Source organism: Lipophrys pholis (assembly GCF_963383615.2).
Source record: "Lipophrys pholis genome assembly, chromosome: 2".
Lineage (NCBI taxonomy): Eukaryota > Metazoa > Chordata > Actinopteri > Blenniiformes > Blenniidae > Lipophrys > Lipophrys pholis.
Genome location: NC_137636.1, coordinates 17,115,219 through 17,135,703, shown reverse-complemented (window position 1 = coordinate 17,135,703; position 20,485 = coordinate 17,115,219).

The window sequence follows — 20,485 nt, the reverse complement described above, 5'->3', positions numbered from 1 at the left end:
TGGGTAATAAGGCCATAGCAATAATTGAATCCCTTTTGTTTAACAGTAAGCAAAACGCTCTCACATACACCTGCAAGTGTTAACACCAGAACCATAAATAACAGCCAGGCTTCAGATACTCATATAAACCTTCTGAGGACACATCATTTTACATCAGCTCAAACAGTTTCGACAGCCACTCCCACCTCGTGGTGCATCAGGCTCAATCTGAACCCTGAGTGTGGTAGGAAGGTCATCTACCATGGGGGAGAAAATGGTGCAAGTTGCAATGATTTGTTGTGGCTGGCCCTGTTAAAATGTGCAGTTGAGTACAACATTTTGTACTGCCTTGTTTGCAGAAGTTAACTTTGGCCTGCTGGTTCTTAAAGTGAACACAAAGTTGCTCATAGGAACTCTCATAGTTTGTGAACAATTGTTATGTAATTGTTACACAACATCAAGCACACAATCTAAAGAACCAGCAAAGGACAAGCTGAGTGTGAGGGTTCGATCAGTGAGGAAGAAGTCTTTGGGAAACATCAAACAAAGAAAAAGAAAACTTGTGCATAATGATTTCATTTCATTTTAGTGTGAGATGGGACTGCCCTGTAATACATGGAGGGTAAAACTATGACACACGTTCTGTTAATTGCCCAAGTCACAGAGACAAATTAAAACTTTAAAAAAGCTTCACTCCAAAATCATGTAAAAAAAGTACATGTAAAAGTTGTGAAATGTACAGATGATATCTGAATATTTTACATATACTTAAAAATCCAAGTGTTTATCCAGCATTAGAAGAGTTGTGCCTGTTTTGTGCTTGATCTCCATTACCAGGTGAAATATATTTTGGAAAACCTTACACACAAAGCACTACAACAGTAATTGTTGTAGTGTCTCATCCTACTGGCGAGACTCATAACCAGGTTGTAATAAATATTCAAACACACACTCAGACGAAGAGAAATGTCTGCAGCTATACAAGGATGACACATCGTATGCACATAACTTTGCATGCACATACAGTAACTCCCACAAATGTGATCAAGGCATATTTTTGACGTGTACCTGGCAGTACAGATGGATCACATAGTTCGAAGATAGTTTTTTTAGTTAAAACTAACCAACACACCAACTCTACCAGCTCTGTGACTTACTGTCTCCCTGTACTTTACCCACAGCACGCTCAGCATGTCATCTTTACCTTCACACATACTGCATACATACGTCTTAGGCTGGGAATATCTCACTGAAGATTCACCTTTAAATACATCTTTATTTCCCCTTATGAGTTGAGTTTTAAAGGATTGTTCACATCTTTTTACTGTTTTGACATCCATCCATTTTCGACACTGCTTATCTACTGTTCAGGGTAGCGGGGTTCTGGAGCCAATGACTGGATTCACCCTGAACACATGGCCAGTCCTGTTTATATAAATGGTCACTGCCTTTAATGGCATGATAATGGTCATACAAGCAGGTGGTCATAGAAGTAGCTTAAGACACTCCTGACTTAATTCAGACAATAAAACATCTATACTGTGACAAAGGCTTAGAATTGTTGAATACACCAATCAGCCTAGTATTGTGTCGGTCCTGCCTTTTCTTCTCATACACAAAAATTGTGATAGACAACATATTTTGATCCTTTTCTATCAGAACCTGCATTCATTTCTGCAGCAGTTTGAGCTCCAGCGTTTCTTCCGTCAGATCGGGCCATACGAGCCAACCCTCGCTCCCAGCATGCATCAGTAAACCTTAACCATCCATGATCCTGTCACCGGTTCACCACATCTCCTTCCTTGGCCAACTTTAATAGAAATAAACCACTGCAGACCAGGAACACCACAAAAAGCTGCAGTTTTGGAGATGCTCTAACCAACCATCTGACCGTCACAATATTTCCTAGTTAAACTCACTCAAATCCTCATGCCTTTTCTCCCTGCATTTATAGTATCGAGGACAAGATATTTACTTGCCATCTAATATATTCCACCATGATAGAGAGATAATCAATGTTTTTCACTTCTGTCACTGGTAATAATGTTTTGGTATATAATGGTATGTGTCTACTATGATGAGACTAAATTATAGGAATTTTTTTTTACTTTATTTAGTATTAAACAAATTCAGTTTCATATTGATGTATTCAAAAAAAAAGGCTATAATAACTATGATGGCATTTTTCTGACTAATCATTATTGTTGGCCCATGATTATCATAAAACTCATTAAGATTTAAAGCTCTTAATAAAGATCTGTAATTTGCCCCGACCCCTGGTGTAAACAAAAGAACACAATATATTAATGACACTTATCATACACACTTTTTAAGTATTTAATCAAATGTGTATTGAATAATTCTTTACAGAATAAAATCTTCAAAGTACTGAATCTCACACAGGCAAGACAGAGTTTGAATTTAAAATAATGAGTTTCTGTCTCTGAAATGATCCTAAAAGACAAAGCAGGTCCTGATTTTTATTCTGTCATTTTAGAATGCACATTTTAAGAAAATGACAGTTTTATCCTCCACTTTTGTGTTTTTAAAGATTTCAGATCAGATTTCTTCTCAAAAGAATGAAGGAAGAAATGAGTAAGGCATCCTGCTGACCTCCAGATTGTTCCTGCTGCTGCACAACCGGATGATCTCTGTTGCCCCCAGGAGAGGTGCACCCCTGCACTGGTACAGAGCATATGCTTCATGAAGACAGAAATAGATTCAATCTAAGTTGAGTATGAGCTTTTATTGAATGGGATTGGGTCATTCATTGACAAAATCCATAAAAGCAAGTGGAAATTTAAAAAAAAAAAAAAACAGCCATATAGATTTTAAAAGAAAATAGAGATACATTGTCGGCCCCTCATTTATTTGGCATCACAAGCTGTTCTTCAGGCTGGACAGAGAAAGACGGGAAATATAGGATTTCATAATCTAATAAACTTCAGAGGGAAAATCAATAAGGTTGCGAGCCCTGCAAAGGTTCTTTTCCGCAAATTTATAGACTACAAGACCGCTACAATCAATGTCCTGAGTTTATAGCCGACTAAGACTTGGACTAGGATGAATCTGTGAAATGTCAGTTAGCATTACAGCATACTCAGAATTTTTAGTGGAATAAACAATTACAGCCAGCGAGGCAGAGCCAGGGCCTCCTGTGTGACGTTTACAGTATGGGCTGCTGAAAGTCTCCCTCAGGGCAGCGCTCGCTATTTGCCTCCAAGGCTATGCATGTTTAGATCTAAAGCTGGATTGACTACTTACTGTTTTTTTTGTTTTTTTTTCTCTCTTTCATTGCCGGCATTGCTTTTAGTCGCGCTGGCGGAGACGATAGAAAAAAGGCTTCTCTGTGCAAAAGAGGACTTTATTGTTGTTTTGCTGTTGCTGGGGAAACATGTTCTGCTGGAATTCACAGAGCAACGATATGAATCTGACTATGAGGCTATTCAGCCTCACCATGGGGCTTCTCTAGTCTCTGTTGTTATAAGTTGAAGTTCTACAAGATGGCAACTGGTAACGAAAAGAGAAAAATGACAATGAAAAGCAAACGCACAATCATTAATATATATATTGGTTGAGACACTAAATCCAGTATCAATCTTCTATGTCTATCTATATAACTGTGTTGCAAGAGGCCAGCTCACCCTGGACATGTCACCAGTCCGAGCACAAATACACAAAGGTGTTCATTATAGGCTATTTAGAGCCACAACTTCAAATCATCTGCAGATTCTGGGAGAATGTTGGAGCACCTGAAGATTTTTCACACATTAAAAAGCAGAAAATGCAAACTCCACACAAAGAGACCCTAAGATGGAACTGGCTGTCTCCTCAGCGCTGACCGTGACACCAGACAATATACGTTAATCCATTCACTGTATCTACTTCATTTAGCTTGAGGTCGCAAAGGGCTTCTGCCAGTCAGGACTGGCAATGGACAAAATCCAGGGTACCAATAGAACAAGTTGCCCGTCAAAGGAAAAACACACACTCACCATCATACAGAGAGAAGGTAGGATCGCTTGATGGAGCTGAAATATACCTAGAAAAATTTGCATTTCTATTTATACAACCTAGAGTGTCGAGTGGTAGGCGGATACATTTTCACTCTTTGCTTACAAACTTTTCTGTGTCCTTGAGACTGCAATGAGGTTATTTTATGTTTGTGTTATTCATTATACTGATAGAAAACTTTACATTATTAATGTCCAGATAACTTACTCCTTATAATTTACCACACACTTGGACTTAGTTGAAAACAAACCCCCAGACAATACTGTAACACACAGAGAGATAAATTATAAAACCCTGGAGGAAATACGCGAAGAAGTCATTTTAGTCCAGGGGCAAACACGCAAACCTATTCTGTTCTGAAGGGGCAGGAGCAGTGAAACAGTAACACAATAACCTTGTTGTTCAATTTTAGATGTTTGCCTTTATGTAAGTGCAAAGAGGTAAAGAAATAGCCTTCATTATGACTTTTCATATGGGTCTCTCTGTTGTGCTACGTCGTCTAAGACAAATTAGCAACAGCAGTTACTGAAAAAGAAAATCCAATTAATATATATTTTTTTTCACTTTAAGACTTTGCAATATCGTCCAACAGGCTGGATCGGCGGAGGGTCGTTTCCTGGGTCTTAAGAACCCGGAGTCTGAAAGTTGATGCGATTTTGCAAAGTTAAACATTTGTTAAATTTGTGCTTCAGGGTGTCATTGTTACCATGACAACATAGTCATGCAAATTATAGTAAAATATAAATGATCATACGTTCTTGTAGGGACTAGATCACACATTTTTCAGTGATTTCATTAAGATTGCATGTGACACAGGCACAGAAAGCCTCGAGCAGCCTGTTTTTGAATGATATAAGATCAGTGGAATCAAAGGAAATAAATGTTAGATTTGATGTTAATCAGAGCCGGCTGACACTTAAATGACTTGAATAGTCCCAATGATGCAAAGCTCTGTTGTTATCAACGATTTTGAATTTATTTACCAAGAGATACGACATGTTCACAAACCTCAAATGAAATGTTGGACCTACTGTCTCTACTTTGTTTTTTAATTATTATAATGAGTCACATCAGCTATTGTCATGACAGATCATCGTGTAGTATCATTTTTAATAAAGAAGTATACCAGTGTGTGTTACATCAATAATTAAGTATGTTGTTTTCTTTAGAGACTATTCCATAATCCACTGTGGTGTCTAATTAAACTAACCTCATTTGTTTTGATTTTGCCTTGAGAGCAGCTTCTGAAGAGAGCCTACGCTACTGGCTGTTAGTTGGTTGTTCACATGTGGGTGTGAGCTCAGAATGTTTCTGTGGCTGTATCCTCAGACAGTCTATGTGCAGAACTGTTGGATCCATTGCTCAAACCAGACTTGTTGGGTCAAAATGAATCGACATCAGATTGTTAGAAGACGACCATGTATTTAGAGCTTCTGCTTCAGAATTGACTTGGGTGTCTCTGGTTCTCTCCTGCAAAGTCACTAAATAGGGCAAGTCCAATCGACTTCACAGACACATCCCATACCAGTTCAACCTCCTGGTTATCAAGAAAGAAACCTGCTGGCATTACCCACTGTCAGATGCAAGCACGGCCAGACAGCTTGTAATTCTAATGCTGCCCAGTTATGGAACAATTTCCAAAGCTATTTCTTAAAAAACATTTCTCCTTGCTTTGTAAAAGGCAGAGGAAACAAATGCAGAAGCAGAAGACAGACTTGGTTCTAGCAGTTTATCACTGGCATCGTCAGCAGACAGTTTTACAAAGTGACAAGCTGAAGCTCGAGGAACCATGAGGGGATAAAATTTGGTTAAACAAACTTGTGAAACAATTTTGGAAATTACAGCGCATAAGACCAAAGTCATGGCGATGCCTTTCTTAACTTGACATTTTGTATTTTCATTCCCATTTTACCATAAGGTTATATAGCTTTACTTCTTATTTGTGTCTCCTTCGTATTTAATTTCTTTCTTTCTTTCTTTCTTTCTTTTTATTTTTTGGGTTGGTATGACTTAAGAGATGAGCTTCAGAGTTCATTAAATAAGCAGCTATTTTCCTTCAAACTCTATCAGGTTATCTCTGCAGGCTGAAGCCGGAGCTCCATCAGAAGGATTACTTCACGAGCAGTCCTTGACACTTTATCAATGTTTTACATTTACATATCTTCTTGTATTGCATTTAATCCCTCTATTTTATTTGCATCTTGCATCTTCTTCCTTTAAACGTATGTATATATGCATGCCTTGTTTTCTTCAACGACGTAAAGCATCTTGAAGTGGCCTGTAAATGAAATGCGATATACAAGTAAACCGGCCTTATCTTGCCTATTAATCAAATAATAGATGTAATGTTTGCTTCACAATGGAAACACACCCTGAGGTTTTATGTCTTTGTTTGGATTGATTGCTGAAAACAACAGTTTTGAAAGGCTTGGCTAAATAGGCTAATTGTCTTAGTGTCGTAATCCAAAATCCAGTTCAGCACCAAAATGGAATCAATTATTCCATCGCCGGAGGACAACAGACTAACAGACACAAAACACGACCTCCTCGGCAGAGTTAATTCTTTTTGTGGGTGCCTGTGATGGATATTAAAGGACTTTGTGAAGCTGTAAGGTTGACTGTGGTTGAATTACTTCCACCGTCTCTAGAACTTCAGTCACTGCTGCCAAGAGCCAGCAAAAAGCTTTGAGACCTCAAGGTTGTGACAAATCCCTGATCCAAAGTTGGCACATGTCATGTCCCGTTCTCTTGCTGTCTCTCCGTGTGTCTATAGTTTCACACTGCACTCGATGACATGTTCGTTCGTCAGATTAAAAAAAACTTTTCTCACACATAAACCGGTTGAATACATTGTGAATGAAAATCATTTTGGCTCTGTTTCAGAAAATAAATTCTATCACATAGATCGATACATTAAGTGATTTTAACTTGGCACCCACAGATTGACCAATAGCTGCAAAATATGTTGAAATACTAGCATTTTGAAATGATCACTGTTTACCCTTTTCCACAAGTAAAACATTTTCAAAAAATATCTGTGCGTTTAATAACTGAATTTCAATACAATTTATATGTGATTATTGTTCTTATTCAGTTTGTCCTTTGTTACACTAAAACATTATATATTGAAGAAACATTAGAAAAGAATTATGTTTAAAATGTGTGTCATATTACCCTGTTAGAAAAAAAAGCCACCCACTCATTGCACTGCAACCTGATCATAAGAATAAAAAAAATGCAGAATATACAGTTTTCAATTCTTTTTTCTTTAGTTGTGGTTTTTAAATAACAATCATCATTCAGCTGGATTTTATTTACAGCGTATATTCATGGCTACTTCCAGTCAGGCTCCAATCCAATTAGATGAAACATACAATCAGAGATGGGGGTTTTCTTCTACACACACAAAAACTTACTTTTAATGTCCTGTAGTTCCATTTGATTCGATGTTTGGAAGAGACCTTGTTGAAATTGTACTTCACTAGAACATTGCTGCAGCTTTGATTTATTCTGAAGTTTCTATTAAGTTTGGCATTTCCCTCATCCATCTGCTACTGTGCACTATTTTCCACCTATTTAGAGCAAAATCCACATCAATTGTTTCACTCACCAACAAAGCAACCACGATTTGTGTAAAATAATCAAGGTCACATTCTAACCACAACATCCACCCCCCTCCTATACCTGCTTTATCAAAGTTAGGCTTCTGAGCTTTCTCCAGAGCATTTACGTTTTTTTTAAAGAAGTATTTTTTTTCTGCACACTCTCGTCTCATGTATCTGTGCATCATCCAGTCATCTGCTCATGTTTCATTCTGCCCACGGGGTGTACAGGTACATGGTCTTAGATTAAATATCCCGGTGTCAACACAGAGCCGCCAACAAGCTTGCAATAACTGTTCGTTTGGTCTCTACAGATTTGTAGGAGATAGATGGATAAAAGCATGGCTTCTGGCAGATTACATCCCTGTTATCATAGCTGGTTGCACAGAGGCTCCACACACCTGTGAGGTGTGCAGCAAGATGGTACGGTACGCCGGAGATGTGATGGAGCAGCAGGAGCGCGGTCCATAGATCATGATTCGCGATAGGAACGCTATTTTTAATCGGTGAAGTAGGAATGCATGCTCAGGAAAACATTATAAAAGTACTCAAACTATTAGATGGACCTCTCAGGTCAGCCAGATCATTTTTGGCAGCTCCAATATTAACTGCACTGCTAAGCAGGCCGCGCTCAGTTAGTGCTGGTGGGAGGAGCAAGAGAAGATTATCTACGAATCAATGAGTAGAGCTCAGCAGAGGAATGACCTGTTTACACAAGCTAATGGCTCCCAGAGCAGTGCCAGAGCATGTAATGGTTCCCTCTAATGTTTTCCCACATCATTGAAATCCTCCTCTCTTCCTTTCCCTCTCTTGCTGTCTCTGACACTCTATCATCTTCTCTCCCCACAAAGGAATTCTTTATCACATGCAATATAAGTATCGTTTCTTGAAATCATGTTTATTTCCTTAAAATGACCCCTGGTGTCATTTGCTTTTGACCAAGAGGCCTCAAGTTGCGTGACAATGCCAACTAAAGTGGCAAATGAAAAGTGTAGGAAAATGTAAAGCGGCAGATGCTAAAGATGCATGTTTTTACACATTGTTTCAAGGGACCTCAGACCTATTTGTCTATTGCCACGACTGTATAACATTGAGTCGAGTCCAAATTCAGTCATTTGGATGATCACCTGTGATATTTCTAATCTAAGAACACATGCAAAGTCTGAATTAATTAAATATTTCAGCTTTTTCCTCAGCATGTTACTATTGACTAACTGAAGATTGGACTTATTCAACTTCATTTTTTGATGGAACCAATCAGATACCATGGTCTGACTGGAAACTAGATAATTACTTAGTCTGGATTATTCCATTTTTCAGATGCAGGCATATTTTTTTGTTTGCTGCTTCTTTTGTTTTTTTTTGCCCTCATGTTTCATAAATTGGATGTTTGAGTTTTACTGTGCACAGTGATGCCAGAGGGAGGTCAGAAACTGGAAAGGTAATTTTACATAAATCAGCCAAAAGAAAAAAAGGCTTTGTGCACCTAATGACATTGTCATTTTCAAAAGTGACAGCACAAATAGTTTGGAAGTCATTCTTAGACCAATGAAGCATACACAGGTATTATTAGGAAACCTTAAACTCCCTCCACTTGAGGAATGTTGTGACTGATAAGAAAACTAAACACTAAACTTTTCTATGAAATGGACTCCTCTGCACGATTGTTTCATTCTGTTTCTTGGTACAGAAGGCAGAAAAAACATGTTATGATGCAAACTGTGGCAAATGATCTTTGTAAGGATTGAAGAGAATGTCAGTCTGTGTGCAGTGAAGCAAAGAAAAAGTAGCATGGTGACTGTACTGAGCAGATAAAAGTCTCTACATCTGGCTCCTAAACACACCCATCTATACTCCATACTCAGTCAAGTTGATCATTACATGAAATGTGTTATGCTGTTCTTACTTATTGTTATAACTATTGGAGAAAACGTGAAGCTAAACACACAAACTCAAACCAATGATCAATTTGTATATAATTCTATCTTCTTTCCACCTTCTATACGTCTATCTACCAGTCCATCAGAGAGTGTTCACAAAGAGAAAGAAAATCTCCCTCACACACACACATTGTTATGCCTATGAGCTGTTTGGTGTCAGAAACCCACTATAACTGCATATCTTGAACCCACACACAAAAAAACATGCAAACTCCACAAATAATCTGGATTTTAACCAGTGTCTATAACACATAGTACATTTAATATGGTGTTTTTATGATCACTATAATTTTGGCAATTTGGAGATGTAATCAAAACATGAGAAAAATTACATTTATAGACTGACTGAGCTTATAAGAAGACGGTGCTCGACATCACCGGTGTCTTCTGATCACGAAGCTTAACACAGACAACAGATTTGTATTTTGTGAGAAATCTTTTTGTTGCTATTGAAAAGCATTTCGCTGCTGTATTTTTTAAGTGTAAACAACAAAAGCAGCGAGTGGTCTTTGAATATTCTGATATATGGAAGATATACTTCCTTGCTCATCTGCAGCACTAGGAAGTGGAGGATTCAGTGAAATGATGTTGCAGTGACCGGACATAATGTTATCACAGAAGGTTATTAATAAAGCTCAGTGATCCTCATATGAAGCCACATGTCAACCTGATATATTGTAGCAGGTTTCTTTCCCTTGTCGAGGCACACGGTTGTGTTGATTGTCACGGGTATTTGCATCTTAACAGGTTCCGCCACCTTTGTGACTAACACTGTTATCACATGATAACATTGCGCTACACAGCCATTCCCGAAACACAACGTTTTTTTAATTAAGTTAAGCACATTGTTGCTAAGCAATTTAGACTGTATCAGCCGATGAAGTAAACCAGTTAAGTTAATCTGGAAAGAATGCATCATATGCAGGATTTGAGAGAAAAAAGCTTTCCTGTCGACAAGCAATGATACTGAGGTGTTATTGAAGCAAGCTGGCATAGAGTTGCACTAATGTCCAGTTGGGAAATGCATAGCTAAAGCTCATTGCAATAGTCAAGCCAAAAACTGAATGAGAATGTATAATGTTGCATTGATAACAATCAGAAACTGGTGAGTTATATCTGTTGGAGGGACGGATCAGATTTGCACTGTGGCAGAACCAGTGGTCTCCCTCACATGGCTTATTGACTAAACAGGTAGCCAGCCTCAGTTTAGGTAATTTCCAGCTGTTCTGCATGAGAGCCACCCTGATCCAACACTTTGGTGAGGAGAACTGTGATCAATCCCCTCACCCAAGAATGGAAAAGGATCGCCATAACCAGAAGATATAAGAGCTATAGAGGTACTCGCTGCACTGTTACCATGGCAACAGGCCGTGTGTGTGTGTGTGTGTGTGTGTGTGTGTGTGTGTGTGTGTGTGTGTGTGTGTGTGTGTGTGTGTGTGTGTGTGTGTGTGTGTGTGTGTGTGTGTGTGTGTGTGTGTGTGTGTGTATGGGGGGTATCATCAGTGGAGATTGGCTGTTGGTGTTTGGTGCAATGGTTCAGCTTAGTTGGTTCTTCTCTCTGAGAGCCGCAGAAAGTGGTTCACTGGTTTTCAATCTACCTTGATCTGATGGAAACTCGCTGAATTTATGATGTAAAAATTAGAACGATGGCAAATGTGACACATGAAAGTGAGAGATAATCACGTTGAGTCTTGAACATTTAACATGGACTCGCACAATAGCATGGGAATTTACTCTTAAAGGAGCCTTCTCTTCATTTTGTGTATCATTTATATTCAAATCTTTCTCAGTGTCATTGGTTAATCTACATTTAATGTACCAGATTTTTTTTTTATTTCACATATATATGAAAGCATTAAAAACATAATTTTGAGTATAACTGCAGCTCAGAGCATTGGCATTGTTATTTTTTTGCATCATTGCATTACATTTTTCAAGAATGCGCCGACACAAGCACACGCAAATATTGTTGTTTTCCTAATTGAACTACTGCAATACTGTCATGTCTGGTGCATTTGGTTATTGAAGCTTGTAATGTATGCCTAAACATACTGGACCCAGGGGACATGTGTGCAATCTACACATCCAGCATCACAGATTGTGTCTGTTAAATTATTACTGACATGGTAATGTTGTCCCACACTACTCACTGTCCCTGAGCACCCACTGTATGTTCAATATCTTGTGGGTCTCACAAACATGCATTATACAGCGTATGCAAGTAGGCACATTAACACAAACATGGAAACGTTTCCACACAGACAGAGGCAGTACTGTGAACCTTCGCCCTGCCCTCCTCCCCTGAGTCTACTTACGGAGCTCTCTCACAAAGATGCAGTGAAGCTGTTGATGTTCGGGAAGTGTGTCAGACTAACAGAGAGGATACTACGACGCTTGGAGAGCCCTCCAGGTTAAAGAAATCACTCTAACACAATCAATCGTAGGCAGCACAACAGGAAATATATCAATAATATTGTGTGGCTTACGACTCTGGCTCCATTGTCACTAATGACGTGATACATTCATCTTGATGAACCTAATATTTCCATTTTTAAACAGTGCTTCTCATTTTAATCATTTATTTAATTAGATATTAACAGGATTAAGGCCAGCTGTCTCAGAGAAATGAATAGAAGCGTGCCGTCATCTCTCAGCTTGTTGTCTTTAAACAAATAAAATAAAACAGCTAACAATTGGATTCATTGTTTCTTTGTGTTCATGCAAATTATTTAATCTGTAATTGCTATAATGCGCCATGACCACACAAAGAACATCTGGAAGTCCCCCTACAGGATGTGACTACCAGAAATGTTGTAATTTGTGTGATTTAAATTGCAGTAATGATTAGCAAGGCTGCAGTGTTCCCTCGTGCCTTATGGCCAAATGAAACCAGCTTAATGGCCCCATCTCTTTCAAATGGAAATTCAATTTAGTGTGTATGATTGAAGGAATTCTATTTCACAGCTCTCGGGCTGTGGAGGAGCATCACTATGTATAAATATTTTAATCACTGAGTTCCATACAGTGCTAATATAAATGCAGCACAAATTGCAGTTTAGTCTTGAATCAACAGATGTCGAGGATCAGATTTTTGATGGTGTGGGTGTCCAAGAGAATAAATTACAAGCTTCAAGGCCAGAAAATATGTGAAAAGAGCAAGTGGCCCTGGCATTACTTCAACCTAATGTTTTATGAGGCTCACAGTTTGGACTATTGCTTCAGGGTTTAGCGTTGACATGTTGGATAAAGTAGTATAGAGGAGTACTGGAGGGATCTAATGAAAAAAAGAGGTGTGCAACCGTATGTTGGGTTCACAATAATGACAATGTAATTGTCTACAGCTATAGCTGTTCCAGCTGGACTTATCTCTGAGTATGCTCAGGGTGACGATGACAGTAGTTAGTTTAGAGTGAGAAAGGAGTGTCAACACAATGTGGCTGAAAGGTACCAGCACACAGGTGGAACATATTAAAAGTTAAGGTTATGATTAATGTCAAATGTAGATGTGTAAAGTTTAGCAGCTCGAGCTGACAGTACAAAATTAATACAAACAAAAATAAAAAACGAAAAAAGTATTAGTGCACAGCAAGCTTGTGTACGAGGTGTTAGTCTGTGTGTGTGTGTGTGTGTGTGTGTGTGTGTGTGTGTGTGTGTGTGTGTGTGTGTGTGTGTGTGTGTGTGTGTGTGTTCCCCAAGGGATGTTACACACACGCAAGCACGCATGCATGATTTGGTGTCTTTTTATAGGAGCATCCTCCCACAGGCCTCAGCAGGTTTAGCAGGTGTTAGCCTCTGTCTGGGCGTATCCCTCCTGAGGCGACACACAGTCTTGCAAAGCAACACATCTCTTTCCCTCAGCTGCTCACAGTCTGCCAATCATCCAGGTGGAGATGAGGGACAGGCGGACAGGGTCCCTATAAGTAATGTCTTACTCAAGGTTTGTTTGAGAATTTTAAGTCAGTCAAACCTTGTTTTTGTTACTAGAATTTCAACTTTGTAATTCGGTTGTGAGACTTTATTACTCATACAGATAATTGACACAAAGCTTGTGATAAGTTTTTTTTGTCCATGGTCTCTTTTAACTTCTGTGCAAATTGTGTTTGTATTTTAGGAACTTACATACTGTTTTGTGATCAGTATTAACTTTTTTTTTAACCAGTCTTTCTTATAAACAGTATATTAGTACTTTCTCTACCACTGAGAGACGTGGTGTTCTGACAGAAGATAAACTAAAGAGATATTTTGGATGGGATCGTGCATAAAGAAGTCAAGAAGCATTCAAAATTACAACAATGGGACATCAATCGACGGGAATACTAAAACTTCAATGCACGTGTGAGCGTGCATGCTTAAGAAAAGTGTATTTCAGTCTTGTGATGGTGGCTCTGTTATGAAGCCTGCCACTGCATGTCAAGTATGGCAACAATGTTTAAAAAAGAAATTAGGAGGAGCTCATTATGTGGTCATTGTTTTGGTATTCTTCGAGAGTTTTGCTGACAATAGCTCATGAGCAGACCTGGTTCCATCATGCAAAGGAAAATATTCAGGAAACTGACAAATAGAGTGTCAGTTTTTGCTTTGGGAACAGGAGAGCAAGCAATAAATCCTAGAAGCATGAAAGAAACAAAGGCACCACGATGCTGCTGCAGAGACTTGGTGAGGTCTGTAATTGTGGTCATACAGGATGTCGACTATGTTAGAAAAAAGATCAGACCATAGCCAAGGGAAGTCATGCTGTACCTGGGATAACTTTTTTTTTTTTTATCCATATCATTTCTTTCACATGTCTTCTGTTTTGACACACACAGAAAGTATATGTCCTTGGCGGTTTGTGTCCTAAAACCCAAACAGATTTCAGACCATTTTCCTTTCAGAACCATATTACAGTCTTCACAAATACACAGACATCAACCGATATGTTGCATTTAGTCAAATTAACAGTTTCAATCTATTACAACCACCCCAAAGCCCCAAGTCCAATTCTATGTTAACACAGATTTTGTGCATCACTTGTGGTTAATAGATTTCAAAGACGAAGATGGTGAGAGAATAAAATCTAAGCTATCTTGTCTAACTATCTCTTTTTCCAAAATATCATAAAACACAGGTTATTTTTTTGCATCATTCACACATAGTAGAGCACAGCCAGTCTTACATTCAGGTGTCTATAAACTTTTTAATCACTGATTTTATCACTGACAAACCAAAACCTATTTATTTTCAAAATATATTTTGATTTCTTTTCTCAATCTGCATCATCATTTATCTGATTAGTTTAAAAAATGGAGACCAAGTCTCACACTTAAGGTTGCGCGAGTCTGTCTGTTGTGCACATCATGGCAATGAGCTGTGGAAGTGGTTCAGAACGATTCGCGAGTGTGTTGCTGCATTGACGAGGCTGCATTTTCCCAGCACCATTAGTGCATTGTCTTCTGTGACAGTGTGTCCTCCAGCTGCATCATTACTGAACATGGAGGAGCCCTGTACAACACTCTGCATCGAATCTGTCTTCTCTCACCATTAAAGTAACAAAACACGCTGCGCTCCGAAACGAAGTGGCATTACTTCAGGAAGAAATACAGGGACTCTTCATATAATCAAGAGTTACTTGTAAATGGCTCCCTCAATTATACCTGTCCCATTAGCGTGTAAATATATATGTGTGGATCGGTAGATTATCGATGGAGGTTATATAGATTCTAATGTTGAGTGTCTAGAAATAATTGATTTTATGAACTAATGACAACAGGAAGACGCGGCAACAACGCAGCTGAGATGAAGCACAAGCCTGCAGACAGCAGCAGACGCTGCCACACAGGCAGGCTAACCTTTATGCTGAATCATGACGCTGCTGTTAAAGCAAGGTTAATGTTAATGTCAATTACAGTCTGACATCTTTACTGGAGACAATTGCTCAAATGCTTAGAGAGGAGAGTGAAGAGAGACAGCAGCTCTGTGGTAAAGATAAGAAAAGTAACATGTGACGACCTGATTTCACAGTGTAAAATTAATCACTAATACATTGCTGCCAAGTCCAATGTCGTGTTCTCTATCTTTAACCTTTTCTTAAATTCCAAATGTTAAAATTTGAAAGGTGGTGAGCAGAGTACTGACAATTTCTAATCAAGCACAACTATAGACATTGTTTGAAATGTACTAAATACAAGTTCTTTTTTTAACAAGTATTGGTTACATTGTTAGCACCTAAAGTATATAACAATAAACTATACAATGATTATGGTTCAGTGATTTTATTCATAAACAATTGGAGACATGAAGTAGGAGTTTCTTTGGTAAAATAATACATTTATTGGCTACAAAAATGCGGATCAAAAGGTTTTAAAGAAAAAAAAACATACTTTATTGACCCCCAAGAGGGAAATACTTCTCAACATCTTACCTATAGTTAACCTTAACTTTACATGCAAGGAGTAGGGAAGCAGTAGGGTCGGTGGCTCAAGGGTCTTGCTCAGGGACCCACAGTGGTGGCCTGTCATCAGGAGGATTCAAACCAGCAATCTTCTAATCCCAAGTCCACTTCTCTATCCTCGAGAACAAGTGTCTCATGATTATAAAAGAAGTGAAGGAGATTGCATATCATTCATTAAGCATCATTCATGAAAGTACAAGTATCTAGAACCTCATGGTGTTCTTATGTATGTAAAGAATCACTTCCAACCCCGGTCATTGCATCAGATCCTCGAGTCCAACATACATCATTCAGTTCTGACGAGTCCACGGACATGAAGTCGCACAGCTCAGCATGATATGGCTGTGGTCGATGTTTGCATAAAATTCTCTGCGAGATCTTAATGCTTCTTTGTGTCTGAACGTACAAGCGAGCTCAGTCACTCACAGCTAACTGTAGGTGAGCTGCTTAAAGCAGCTGAGCTCAGCTTAATGTGTCTTTTTACTCTCACTGCAGGCAAGCATGCCATTAAACCACAAGAGAAATGCAGACTTCTACTTGTAGCTCAGCAACAAAGCAAAGAGATACTAAGCTGATACCTTGGGCTAAGTGCAGGATTTATCACATTGCAATAGATGATTCTCCTTTTAAGGATCTATTATGACCATTGCTATGCAATACCTCTGTAAAGCAGCCATCCATAGAGCTTGCTGGTCCTGCAGACCAATTTGATCTGAACTCTTATCCTGCCTGATGTCTCTAGTTAACTTCAATAAAAATGATCAACACTTTAAGCATATTTGTTAAGTGTGACCCCCAGAAAAAAGGTTGAAATAATGAATATGTTCCTGAATAATTTGCACACTATCATAAAAACACCCGTTAAGCCAAATCAAAAGCAGTTACATTGTATTTCCTTCTTATATGTTCCTCCCCCTTTTTCTTGAATATGTTCAGCTCCAGTGATTGAAATGGGTAAGTCACATATTTCATCAGTAAAATAAAACAATTTGTTTGCCAGGAAAAGAAACTGCCTATGTCAGTTAAAATGCCAACCTACATGAAAAGAAACAAACATATGCGTGTAGGAATTTTGATTAAGCTGTGCGAGCAAGTAACGTTTTGTCTTAAATCTAGTTTTACCCCATTTGATTGGAAACCCTGGTGCACTAAATACAAGCTGTCATCAAATTGAAAGGGGGAATGTATTCATAGTTTATAAACCATAATATCACTACAGAATGAAAACACTGGGGATGCCAATGAACTTTCTTTCCATCCGTCCCTTCTGTAGCCACTTTGTCCAATTCCACGAGCGTGTTGGAGTCGATTCCAGCTGAGATTAAGTAAAAGGTAAGTTATCTATGGACAGGTCACAAGTCCCTCACAGAGCAAGCACAGACAGACAGACAAGCATACAAAACATCTATACAGAGCAACATTCACCATATCTGAATGTCTTGGACTGTTCAAGGAAACCAGGGTACCTGAAGAACATGGAAACCATTCACAGATGTGCCGTTGAGCAGATGGGTATTCTCGTTGTGAAGCACAGCCGCACTTTGTGTGCTTCTTTACTTGTGGTGTTTATTTCATCACAGGACTTCTACATCCAAAGACTTTTGAGTTTAGTACTTCATTTCATCTAATTTCAAAGTTGATGTTTTTTTTTCTGTTAATATTCTTGTATAGATTTCCGAGTGATCTTGATACAGACATGGAGGACACATTTAACTAACTACCAAGACAATCAAACTGGACATTCATTAAAAGGAGGCGGTATATGTTTCAGTATATGGTGTACAGTAAATATTTCTCAGGGTTTCATCATTGTCTAGGTTTTTTCTTCTTTTTTTTTCTTCTTCTTCTTGTGTGTATTTTTTGTTTGTATCATACCTGCCCATCTGACCCCTTTGGCAACTTTCCGTTTCTGCACCTGCTCCCTATCAGCTGATTCCTCCTGTGACCCACTAAACCAAGCCGCGCCACTGTCCCTCACCAGCTCATTATGTCACCACTATCATGCGCCTCCTTCCAAAGGGACTTGTCACATCATCTAAGCTGCCTTAGTATTCAAGCTGTACTAATTGGCTTGAATCTCACATGCTTACGAGATTGCTTGTCATCTATGTTCTATTTTTTGCAAAACACTGACAAGATAATGGAGGTATGTGGCTTGTGATGCTGCATTCACTGTAAAGCTAATTTGCAATTGAGCCAAGAGATATAAAACCTTCATTCAAGAAAATGCTAAACAATGAGTAAAATGTTAATAACATCCTGCAATGATTGGATTTTCTTAGAAACTTGGATTCTACTCACCCCAGAATAATGACAATGTATAAAATGTTAAATATATGACATTTTAATATTACTTAAATATATTTCAATATAATAAAACATAATTTCATTTTTTATTTAAACTTTAACCATCATCCCAACATTCTCACCAAAATTCATCTGTCTATTAGGACATTTGTTTGAATTATAGCTCCAACTTATAAATATAGGAAAGAGAAAATGTAATGACGCACATTATATACAGTGTAGTTAGCACTCCTGCCCCATAGTGTGAATATCCCCGGTTGGAGCTGTACTGTGTGGAAGTCTTTTCCTGTACATCTGTGAAATATGGTCTGGGTACCCTTGTGTGCTCCAACAGTAAAGAATATTTTAACATAATAATAATTGAGGATATTAATTTTCCCCGAGGTGTGAATGTGACTGTCGGCGCTTGTCTGTCTTTTGGTGTTTGCATTTACCCAGAGTCACCTGGGCTCGGCTCCGGCACTCTGCAACCCGGAGTTGGATAAACTCACATAGACAATGGAAGAGTGGATTGGAGAAGCCTTTAAAGCTTTTTTCTTTAATAAATTTAAATGTGTAAATTTGCCTCATAAACCTTTAACATGCTAAAATAATTTAATAATATATCTTTGATAAGATGATACATTCCTGCTGTTCTGTCATCCTGTATAGACGGTATACAGCACAAATGAGCTCAGCGAAGCATGGCTCTAGACGTACTTTGACCACAAAGAGAGGAGAGGAAACGTAATGCACTATGACCACTGTCTTGAGGTTTCCAGTAGAGAAACATTTATCCTATTCCCTAATCCAATCCATTTTATTCCTTCATAATAAAAGACTGTTCGGGCTTGCAAAAACTGACAATTGGCGGATGATGGAGATTTATCAATAAACTTTGTAAATAAAACTTTATCCGTCAAATAACAAAACTTTGCTAATTTTGAAGGAATTGCATCAATCTGTAAATTTAATCTAATTAATTTTTTTCACTCCCTGCATTAGAGTACAATGTCATGTCAGCCCATTTATACTACAACTGCTACATCTGGTGCCTCCGCACACGCGCGCGCACGCGCACGCGCACACGCACACACACACACACACACACACACACACACACACACACACACACACACACACACACACTTTCTTAGGATAGGCTTTGCTTTTACGTCTTTGTTTCATACAGACCTGCTGCTCAAACCCTTAATAGAGAAAGAGCAATTACACTAAGAAAGAATTTCCTCGTCCTCCTCCTCCTCCCTGCACAGCTCTTCTTAGAGCCACACTTTGGTTTATTCAAAGAAAGCTGAGACGCCTGGGCAGCAGATGTAAGATTTTGTGGAAAATAAGCACTAATGAATCTCTTCAATCCTTGTTTCTTCTCATAGTGTATATGGTGTTCTGTCCTCTCTGGCTGAAGATACCATGTGTCAAAAGGGTGCTCCACACGTCCTATTTTAGGTCTCCATTTGACCCACACCCTCAAAAAAGCCAAAGAAATCTGGATTTAATTAGAGTAAAATAAGTGGCAGTATTGCTCAGATTTGCAAATGCTAGCATTGTGTTTTGAAGTTAATTCTATTCACACCCTCTGTGTGTGATTATTACGTAATTGGGATATTTCATGGTTTCTGCTCAACAGTGATCCTCTTTATGTTTAACACAACTCAGTCTAGTCGTAATACACAAGTGAAGAAGATCAGAACCACCAGAGCACCAAGGATCTGAAATGAATGAACTAAATCCTGCAGCAGCGACACGCCACAGCATTTTTGAATTATAATCTGTTCAGCGTTTTAAAGCCCCAGGTAAAAACTCCTACAATCTCCATGGCCACAGGAAACACGGATTAAAAAAGAAAAGGGAGCCATAAAGAAATATGTGCATCTTAATGCACTTAATTCCCCTGCAAAAATGGGCAGTGGTGGCCTGGAGCTTAGAAAAGCGGACTTGGGATTGAGCGCTCACAGGTTCAATTCCCAAAGCTGACAGGTTACCACTGTGGGTCCCTGAGCAAGACCTTTGACCCCCATCAGCTCCCTGTAATGTGAAGCCCAGTAATGTGGCTTCACTGCCGCATCCTAGAAAAAGAATGATTCAATGTGGAAAAGATGAATTTCCCCAAGGTGAAAACAAATCAACTATGATTTGTTTTTTGGGGGGAATAAAATATCTCCAGTCATTAGTTGCTTATGATGACTGATGCGAAACAGAAGCACCAGTGCCGT